At 38.3% G+C, this 9,432-nt stretch overlaps 1 long non-coding RNA gene across 1 annotated transcript in view; it reads left to right on the forward strand.

The window, feature by feature from the left end:
• Nucleotides 1-1,252: 1,252 nt before the first annotated feature.
• LOC107090650 overlaps nucleotides 1,253-9,432 on the forward strand; it is a 30,784-nt gene continuing 22,604 nt past the window's right edge. The window contains exons 1-2 of the long non-coding RNA XR_001481492.1: nucleotides 1,253-1,315; nucleotides 2,032-2,117. This is a non-coding gene — a long non-coding RNA (uncharacterized LOC107090650). The remainder of the gene's footprint in view (nucleotides 1,316-2,031; nucleotides 2,118-9,432) is intronic.

The raw sequence follows: 9,432 nt of genomic DNA on the forward strand, positions 1-9,432 counted from the left end.
ATGGGCTAACTAGAGGGAACAAGGTCCAGATGAATAACATAAAAAAAGTAAACCTTGTGCTGGTCAGTCACATTCAATCAACCCCAGGCAGCTTCTCTGTCTACTGAAGACAAGCCTTCCCACAGGATGATGCAGCCACCACCCTTTTATCAATGAAATGTTGTGAAATGTGTTTAGGATGATTTGTACTTCATTTTCTTTTCTTTCTTTTATGTTTTCTGTGCGCTCTACATGTTATTTGTTGCTCTTACATCAAGGTTAAATTCGTTAAGTGAGACTGGACAGATTCTCCCACCTGGGCTGTGGATCTTTAACCTTGTTCTGATCTGTTTTTTTAGTCTTACAACAAATCCTCTTGAAAGATGCTAATATGTCCGCCTCCGAACCACCAGCCATAAACCAATGAATTAGATTAGATTAGATGAGCTTTATTGATCTCACAGCAGAGAAATTCACTGCTCAGATATTGGCCTAGTAATTAAAGAAGAAGGTGCAAACAAGGAAGAAAAAGGTGCATTAAGAATAAACAATATATATACAGTATATCAAGATAAATAAGGATTAAGGTGCAAGTGTACATGTATCACACACAATGAAAAACAAAATAAAAATAAGAAATAAAAAAATAAAAAATACAAGGGAGTAGCACAGAGTGTCATATGTACAATCCGGATGGCTTATATACAGGTGGATTTACTTTTACATTAAAGTGTAGTAGGTGAGGAGCAACGGTGAGGTAGAGGTATGACTATTATATTCAGATATATTGCACAGTCAGCATATTGCACAGAATATTGCACAGTCAATGAATAAAAGAACTATAATATAGCTGCACAGTGTTTTTTACAGGAGTTATTGTGGTTATAGTGCAGTATTATATAGAGTCTGGAATGAATGACCTGAAGTGCCAGCAGTGTTTTTTAGGGCGGGACATGAAGGAATGACGCCAGTGAGAAGGGCCTTGCCTGGGAATTACAAACATGTTTAAAAAGGAAACATGAAAAAAAGGAACAAAGAGAAACGCTTTGTGCATTTGTAAATGGGAAACATGTTTGTGCTTTTCTTCTGACTGGAAATGGAAAAAGTATTATCTATCAGCTTACTCTGCTGAAACATCACGATTCGTCGCTCTGAATGGCTGAAAGCGTATTATGGAAGGCGGGTACTAGCTGGCACGTCACAGAATCAGCTGGAAGCATTCTACTACAGTAAACATCCCTCCTTTTCAGGGATAGACTGAACGGCAGCCATCCTAGATAATAAAGATAAGAAGAACTCAACTCAGTTCTACACATATCCATCTGGCTACTGTCAGGTCAGTGGAGCTTTGCTGTTCCATTTCTCATTTTTGTTGCCTCTCTGATTGCCGCTCTCCTTGGTTTACCTGTTAGTTTTGATGGCCGATTGCATTTAACCCATTCTTTAGGGAGCGGTGGGCCTACAAGGAGCATTCTGGGGTTTAGGGTCTTCTTTAGGGACCTGCAATCTGTTTTGAACCATAGATCACACAACCTCTCTAGATGTCCTGATCTTCATAACTTATCCATTGAAATTTTATTGCTCTTACTTCAGGAAAGTAGATACAGTATCTCAGAGATAATTTTGATTAAAGTGTTTTATTGGTTCAGGTTTCTCTCTGACATCTAATTCAGATCATCCTGTTAGGCTCTTATCAGTGGTGGCTTTCTCTCTGCACACGGTTCACATTCTTCAGTTACACTAAGGCACCGGCTGGACCATTACATGGCTAAATGTGAGTTAAAACATCAACCTATGTAATTACAGACTAAAGCAGCTTAAGAAGCTGGAAGCTCCATTACCGCAAGTTTGCTTCCACAACGCCTGAGAGCGCTGAGGTTTTTATTTCTATAATAACAGACAGACATGTAATCAGTTTTAGAAACATGAGGGACCACAGCTGTATATGAATCTGCTGCTGTGTTAACAAGGCATCCCCGGATGATGTTCTTCACGGTTCATGAATTTCTTATTGCAAAACTTTTGAATTAGCGTCTGATTTTATCTCTGCAGCCTCCTCTGGGATACTTTGGAGTTTTAAGAAGGATGGTGCTGATTTAAGAGCTTTTCCAGGTTTGGATGAAGATGACGCTAAGACGGTAGGTAATGGAAAAACATTTCTGTCTCCTGGCTATTATTTCTGTCGGAGCTTGCTTAAATGCCCCCTAGGTGACCCTCCTGTCTTGTGCATCCCCAACACACACTTGTCCACTTCACATACTTTAAGGACTAAAAAACCTTGTTTGACGACTAGGTGGACAATGTTTATTTTATTTAGCTTGACATATAATAGATCTACAACCTTTAATTCCAGATATAATTTTTTTCCTTCAATCTAGACAAATAAATATCATTTATACCCACAAATGTAAAAGGAAATAGAAAAACAAGATAATTTTAATTGTGATGAGCGCATAGTGTAGGAAACTTGCTGTATAAAAAAAAACAATATGTAAAGACTCAGCAGAGAGGACCCAGTATTCAAGGCAAGACAGACAGTGGGATTACTCCAAAGGCATTTATTAAAAAATCTGAACTGTAGTAGGGGCTAGGCATCTTAAGGCGGGAAACTCTGGTGTAACAGTTCAGTCCGTGCCCAGAGAACAAGGTAGGAACCAGCTCGTGGGCGGTTGGTGCCGCCTATAGTGTCCCAGATGGTGCAGCCCTGGAGAACAAGCAGGAGTTCAAAGTCAGGCCAGGCAAACAGATCAGAACAGGAACAGACAGGCTCAGAGGTCCAGCAGTCTGAAGACAGTTCAGGCAAACCATTTAGAGGGGAACAGGCAGGGTCAGTGGTTGAGAGGCAGAACAGGATCAGGTAATCAGAACCACTAAGGTAATGCAAAAAACCCTCTCATCACTGAGATCAGACAGGAACAGGCAGGCTCAGTGGTTGAGAGGCAGAACAGGTCAGGATCAGGATATCAGAAAAACCAAAGAACTCTAAAAACTCTCTCACCACTTGCTAGAGAGGACAAGATAATCTGGCCTTGATGACTGGATGCAATGCCCTTAAATAATGGCAGGAGCAGGTGGATCAGATGAGCAGTGATTAAACGGGCAGAGTTAGACAGGTGAATGGTGTTAATAAATAAGCCAATCATCAGTGCCAAGGTCATGACAAAATATTAAGATTTATTTATTTATTTATTTATTTATTTTTTTGGAAGAAAATATGATGTAATGCTGGGATGATGATATTAGTGGAATATCATTTAAAAAAACGTACTTAATGAGGAGAAGAAATTATCTGAAAAGTATCACTGGCACTTTAAGTGTCAATCTACTGCAATGCAATTTGTTTTTCAAAAACTGCCTTAGTTATAACATTTACTTATGTCTAAACATTTGTTTTATCATTTTCTGGCTAAATAAGAGCCATTGTGGAAGGTTCCAAAAGCCATGTTATGTTGAAACAAGCTATCCAGGTACTGTAGGCTCATTGAACCAACTGTCAGCTATTTAAAAAAAAAAAAACGTTTATTATAATTGGACAGATTTTTCATGTTTGTTTAAAAAAATGGGGATCCTAAGGCTAAAGAAGAACCAAAAATTCTTATTTTAATGAATGAAATAAAAGTTCCTTAAATGTATAATTGTGTTTTTAATAGTCTATTTTCCATTTAGAAGTATTTAGTTAAGGTCATGAAACTAGACTTCAACTAAAGACAGACTTCATTAAGAAAAAAACAGATCTCCTAAAGTTGTTTTCTTCTTTGCATTTTCATGTCCTCAGCCATCGCTCCAAAGAGTGATAATGCCTCTCTGGGTAAGAGTCATACTGGAGTCATCTAAAAACCACCTCTGCCGCCATTTGCACCCTCTCCACATCTATACCTCCACTTTCTAATCAAGGGCTGTAAGTTTTGCGACCTTCATCCCCAGGTGCAGAGGTGAAGGGTCAGGGCTTTATGGTGCAACAGGAGGAGGTCGGGACCTGGGCTCTCTGGAATTCTGGTGTCACTATGACAATCACAAAAGAGGAGGACAGGTATCCCCCAGGGGCTGCAGATATATTCTCATACTTCTAATAGAAGTGGAGGTTTACTGATTGTCTGGCGTGGCTCAAAACAGGAAATGAGCGTATAAGGGAAAACAAAAACAGTCAAATGGGAAAAGATAATTGCATTTTAGAAAGAAAGGAATGCCACCAGCTGAGGGGCGGAATCTCATATCCAAGTCATAAAGCCCTCCTAAACCACCTAAAGTCAGAAGCTTACTGGGACATTAGCTTCGCTCTCAAAGCGTCTGGTTTTGACTTATTAGTTTCTTGAATTGTTCCAAAGCTTTAGAAAAAAAATGCTGTTCTGTAAATAAACATTAAAGCACTTAATAAAAGTTAAAGTGACTCTCAGCAATGAGTCTTATCTCCGCCACCCTTTGAAATCGGAGCTCTAAAGACAGGCTCTGAGATCAGACAGAGAAACTCTTCAGTCCTTTGAAAATGAAAACAAGATCTTCTTGGTCCCCGTAGGCAGCACATGGAGACACGGTGCTGATCCAGAGCCAGCCGTAATACCAGCACATTGATGCTGCTGTTTGCTAAAAATGCAAAGAGAGGAGTGTCAACAGAGTAAAAGTTGCTTCAGAAATGAAAAGAGAAACAAGCCAGCAGCACTTTTATTTGGGGCCAAAAAAGCAGCAGAAAGTATCAGGTTCCACAGCAAAAAAATAAAAGAATTTAAAAATGTTTTAAAATACCACATGTCTTTGCTCTATCTTGTTTTTGCTGTTTCAGCTGCATAATTTTCTAAACTTGTGCTTGATCATTCATTAGATTTGGGTCAGGACTTTGATTAGGCCATTCTAAGATACCAAAATAAATTAACCTCTAACCCAGTCTCAGGTATTTTGCAGCCTTTAACAGTTTTATTTATTTATTTTTTTTATGGCAATTGTTCTATGTTTTTCTCTCTGGCAGCGACCCTCAAAATTATTTGGAAAACTATCATAACAGCATAAAGCTGCCACCACTATGTTTCAAAGCATAGGTAGTGTGTTCAACATGATGCACAATGTTCTTTTTTCCACAAATCTAATTTTCGCGTCGGCTATTTTTTTTTCTTCTGATCAGAGCATCTTCTTTAACATTAGCACTTACATTTTTATCCATTTATCTATCAACGATATCATGAAGCTCAAGGGAACCAGAGGACAGATATACATGTGGAGAAGTTTAAAGTAGAGTTATTTTATAATGATGGGTGGAGCTCTGCTCTGAAAATGGGAAGAGTATGGCACCACTTCAGACCTACTAACACCTGATCATCCACTTAATATCATGGATATTTGCGGTACATCATCAAAGGGATACAGCATATATGGAAAGCGGTGCTGTGGTCACATGTCACAGTGATAACAATGTGGGCCCAACTGCAAAAACTCTGTGTTACAAAAGAACAACTCTGCAAACCAGTTTAAGGAGACCATTTCCATAGTTAAACATGATGATGGCTGCATAATGCTTTCATTCTGTGGAGATGCCTTACTTTAACAGGGACAAAGATTATAAAAACAGACAAATTTGTCTTAAAATGTCCTTTTTGTACACGGTTTGTGGCGATAGACAAGAAAAATAACTACAGTACATTTCTCATAAACTGAATTCATTAAAATGAAAACTGACTGGGTGCTGGTAACATGGGTTATGTTTTGAGTTTTGTAACTCTTGAAGTCCCTTTATTTACATGGATTTGATTTTGAAGCAAAATCCACATTTTTAAAATAGCATTTCTAACATTGTCCCAGTTTTTAACCCCCCACCTCCTCAATGAATCCATGTGGCTTATTGATCTGTCCTAACAACCCAAAATAGACGAGGAAACTGGATACAGCACCTCTTCTATGCAGCCTGTCAGGCGATCCAAGAAGGAACAAGGGACTCAGGTGTATACAAAATAAAGAAATGGGCCACCACTTCCCATATCTTAAGGAGGCATATGAGTGAGGGGAGGGTAGGGGTCCTGCAGTTGCCCCCAGGGTAGGTCGAAGTCCCTGACCTAGTGACCTCTCCCTGAAAGAAGGGAATTTTAGGGAGGGAGAGGGAAACATGTCTGAGCAGAGCAAAGAGCAGAGGGGAACAAAGGCTGGACTCCAGAAGCATGTCAAGTACATTTAAGATAAAGATGACAATTCACAGAAAGGGATAATAAATCATTTGTGCATATCGTGTGTGTAAAAGGGCAGCACATCTGAGCTACCTGAACTGATTTTCTGTCGTTTTATTCTGCAAACATGATCACATCCTGCCCTGATAGCTGCAGATCAGATGCTCCTTCTCCCCTGGAGCCACTTCAGACGTTTGTTCATGTCTGTTGTTCTTCACTTTTCATCTTCAATCTGAATTAAAGAGGCAGGATGACCCTTCACCCCTAATTCATCTGTCTTCACAAACCATGTGCCTTCCAGATGTGGATGGATCTAATCCCGCTACTGCTAAAACTCCAACCGCTCAGTAGATGGCAGCACTCCTGGTTGGTTTACAAAAAACATTTATTAAAAATATCTTGGAATGAATTTTCTGAGTCATTAAATTGTATTTCAAGTTTTATAGTTAATCAGATTTAAATTCAGAAAGAAAGAATTAACCTTACAAGTCTACAGTGAGAGAAATAATCAACAGAAGTAGACTTGGGCATCCCATTTGTTGATTTGGCTAAATACAATAGTTTTTCAAAATAAAAGTGCAACTCACATCGCTTTTGTTGTTTCTTGGAAAAGATCCTAAAATATTCTGGAAAACTCAAAACACGCAAAATATTTGAACCTACAATGATTAACAGATTTAGTTTGTACAAAATTCACACAATCTTATAAAGATCAGTTGGGTGAAGATTATTTATATATGTGTCTTTATTGGATGCAGTCAATGGTTTCCACTATTGTTATCAAAATTCTGACCTGGTACATTAGAGAAATGGCAGGCAGAAAGGCGCTGCTGCCTTAATCCTCATAGTCATCATGTGAGATAACATACAATAACTTTATTGTTCATCATATTTCTCTGAGATGGAGATTTGTGTTTGACATCTGGCAGTGGTTCATAAATAAAAAAAATCCAATTTTTTTTGTGGAAAAGCCATATCCAGTATGAAGCATTGGAAAGAACTGTAAAAGAGATCTGATATTATATTAACAGAGTATATATTTTAAATATAAGGTTTTTTATCATTCGAATTGGGGATATAAAAAAAAACAAACAGTAAAATGGGAGATTAAATTCCATTATCAGCTGAAATAGATCCCAAAAATACATCCAACTAAATGTCACAAATTCTGTTTGTTTTTTAAGATCTTAGGCGCCCTAGCTGCTAACTGCAGAACCGTCGTTTTAAATAACGCTTTTTGAGATATTATACTGTCTGTCTGAATACTGGCTTCTCTGTTCTGAGCTTTGACACAGAGTATAGGAGTTTGTTTATTCATGAAATTAATCTTGTTGCTTGTAACTCTGCATTGGAATGACTTGTCAGTGTTTGGAAGAAAAGTAGTGTGAGTTGCTTTGTAAATATTTGGGGTTTTTTTGGTGATATGTAAAGTCCTTGGTGGTCCCTGCTAAATGTTATATTTAAGCTGGTGGAATATTATCAGAAGCTGTTTAAAACAGACCATTCCTTGCAGTCATAAAGCCTTTGGGATGTGGATATGAAAGGTGCTTTGCATCTTGGTGTTCAATAAATGTCTGACCATTATTTATCACCCTTTGGTGCAATATATATATATATATATATATATATATATATATATATATATATAAGTAAAGGAAGTAAAGAGCCCTGTTCTGATAATGAAAACCATCCAGAGAGATGCTACTAATAAAACAGTTCTGTTTCCTGAGGCCTTGTTTCTCTTTTGCCCTTGCAGGGTGATGTGAAGAGATTAAAGGGTCACAGGGGTAAAGGAAGCAAAAGTCACTGGAATATTTATCCCTGCCCAATGGTACATGCAGCAGCTTATACAAGCTTTGTTCTTTGCTATGGGATATTAGACAAAAAAGGACCGACCCACTGATACAGACCAGTACTAGAGTGCAAAGACATAGTTGCTATACAAAATTTTACTTAATATACATTCCAAAGAAAAAAATGCAAAAACCCGTTTATGGATTGTAGATTTTGTGTTCTTCTCATTTCAATCAAAAAATGTGATGTTCTAGAGATCTCTATTTAACTGGGCTGTCCTAAAGTTCTAATGTTGTAGTAAAGAGAAAAGCACACCCACTCTATCTCTGGACAAACGGTAAATTGAAACATCAAGCATGTAAAAACCACAGATTCCACTCTGTGTTAAGAAATGTGTAGCTTGGAAAGTAAAAGCTAGGTGTTAAAAGGTGCACTTTTACACTGAAAGATGAAGAGAAGGAGAGGAGCATCTGCTACGTACGCTAGATTGGTTCATGGATGCAACAGTTCCAGAAGAAGTTCCCAGACAACCCACGCCTGATCCCAAGGCTGTCCAAGTTGAGAAAGGATCTATAGTCCCTCCAAAAGTTTCTGGATCTTCTTCGGGGGTTCTACCCAATGGGCCATGCCCCCCAAAAAACTCTAAAATGAGGTGCACATGCCTGAAAAACCTTAACCGTCCTTATAAGGAGAAACAGTGGCTCCACTTTGACCTCAAACATGGATGAAGAGTAGAATATAAATTCTACTGATTTTCCGAAAATTAAGAATTTCGTGGTAAATGGAGTTCTTCACTGTATCTCTAAGGTTGTGTACAGCCATCATACATCAGAAGCTCATGAGAGAAGAATCCAAATGGTTAATGAAGTTGGGTAATTAAGGACTTCTCAAATTAATCCTTATGGTTTAAAACAATTGAAAATGTAGTAGCTTCGGCCAATGTCTTGGTCTTAAAGATACAGGTATTACATAGCAGTCCAAAAGGTGGAAATAATTATTGCTGCTTAATAATCTGGGAATCGAGTTCCGAACAATTTCTGGTCTGATATTCTCCTGCGAGAAGGAATTTTTACAAAACATTAAAGGCAGCTTCCTATCTGATGAACAGGAGTAGCTTTCCTTGTGAATTCACCCTGATCAGATCATGCAATGCAGAGATAAGCTACAAAAATACAGGAGCACAATGTAAGACTCTTGAGACACATGTTAATAAATTATATTAAAGGGGTCATAGAATGATTATATAGGGTATTTGTTGTTGGTTCTTAAGATCTCTGAATAGGGTGTGTAACATTGGTAAGGCTAAGTGCTGGAGATGGACGGAGGACCACTGAGTATCATAGGTGCCTACGGGCAGACTGATCAGCAGAGCGGATGCAAAAGCTGGTCCGTATCTGTGCTGGATGTAGGACATGAAATGGTTTTTCAAGAGTTAATATAAGAACAGCTATATTAAAAGCTTGATCCTGCAATCTAATGTAGGAAAGCAATATGGCGGTGTCATGAATCGTGG

Source organism: Cyprinodon variegatus, unplaced genomic scaffold (genome assembly GCF_000732505.1).
Source record: "Cyprinodon variegatus isolate N-32 unplaced genomic scaffold, C_variegatus-1.0 Scaffold306, whole genome shotgun sequence".
NCBI classification, from domain to species: domain Eukaryota; kingdom Metazoa; phylum Chordata; class Actinopteri; order Cyprinodontiformes; family Cyprinodontidae; genus Cyprinodon; species Cyprinodon variegatus.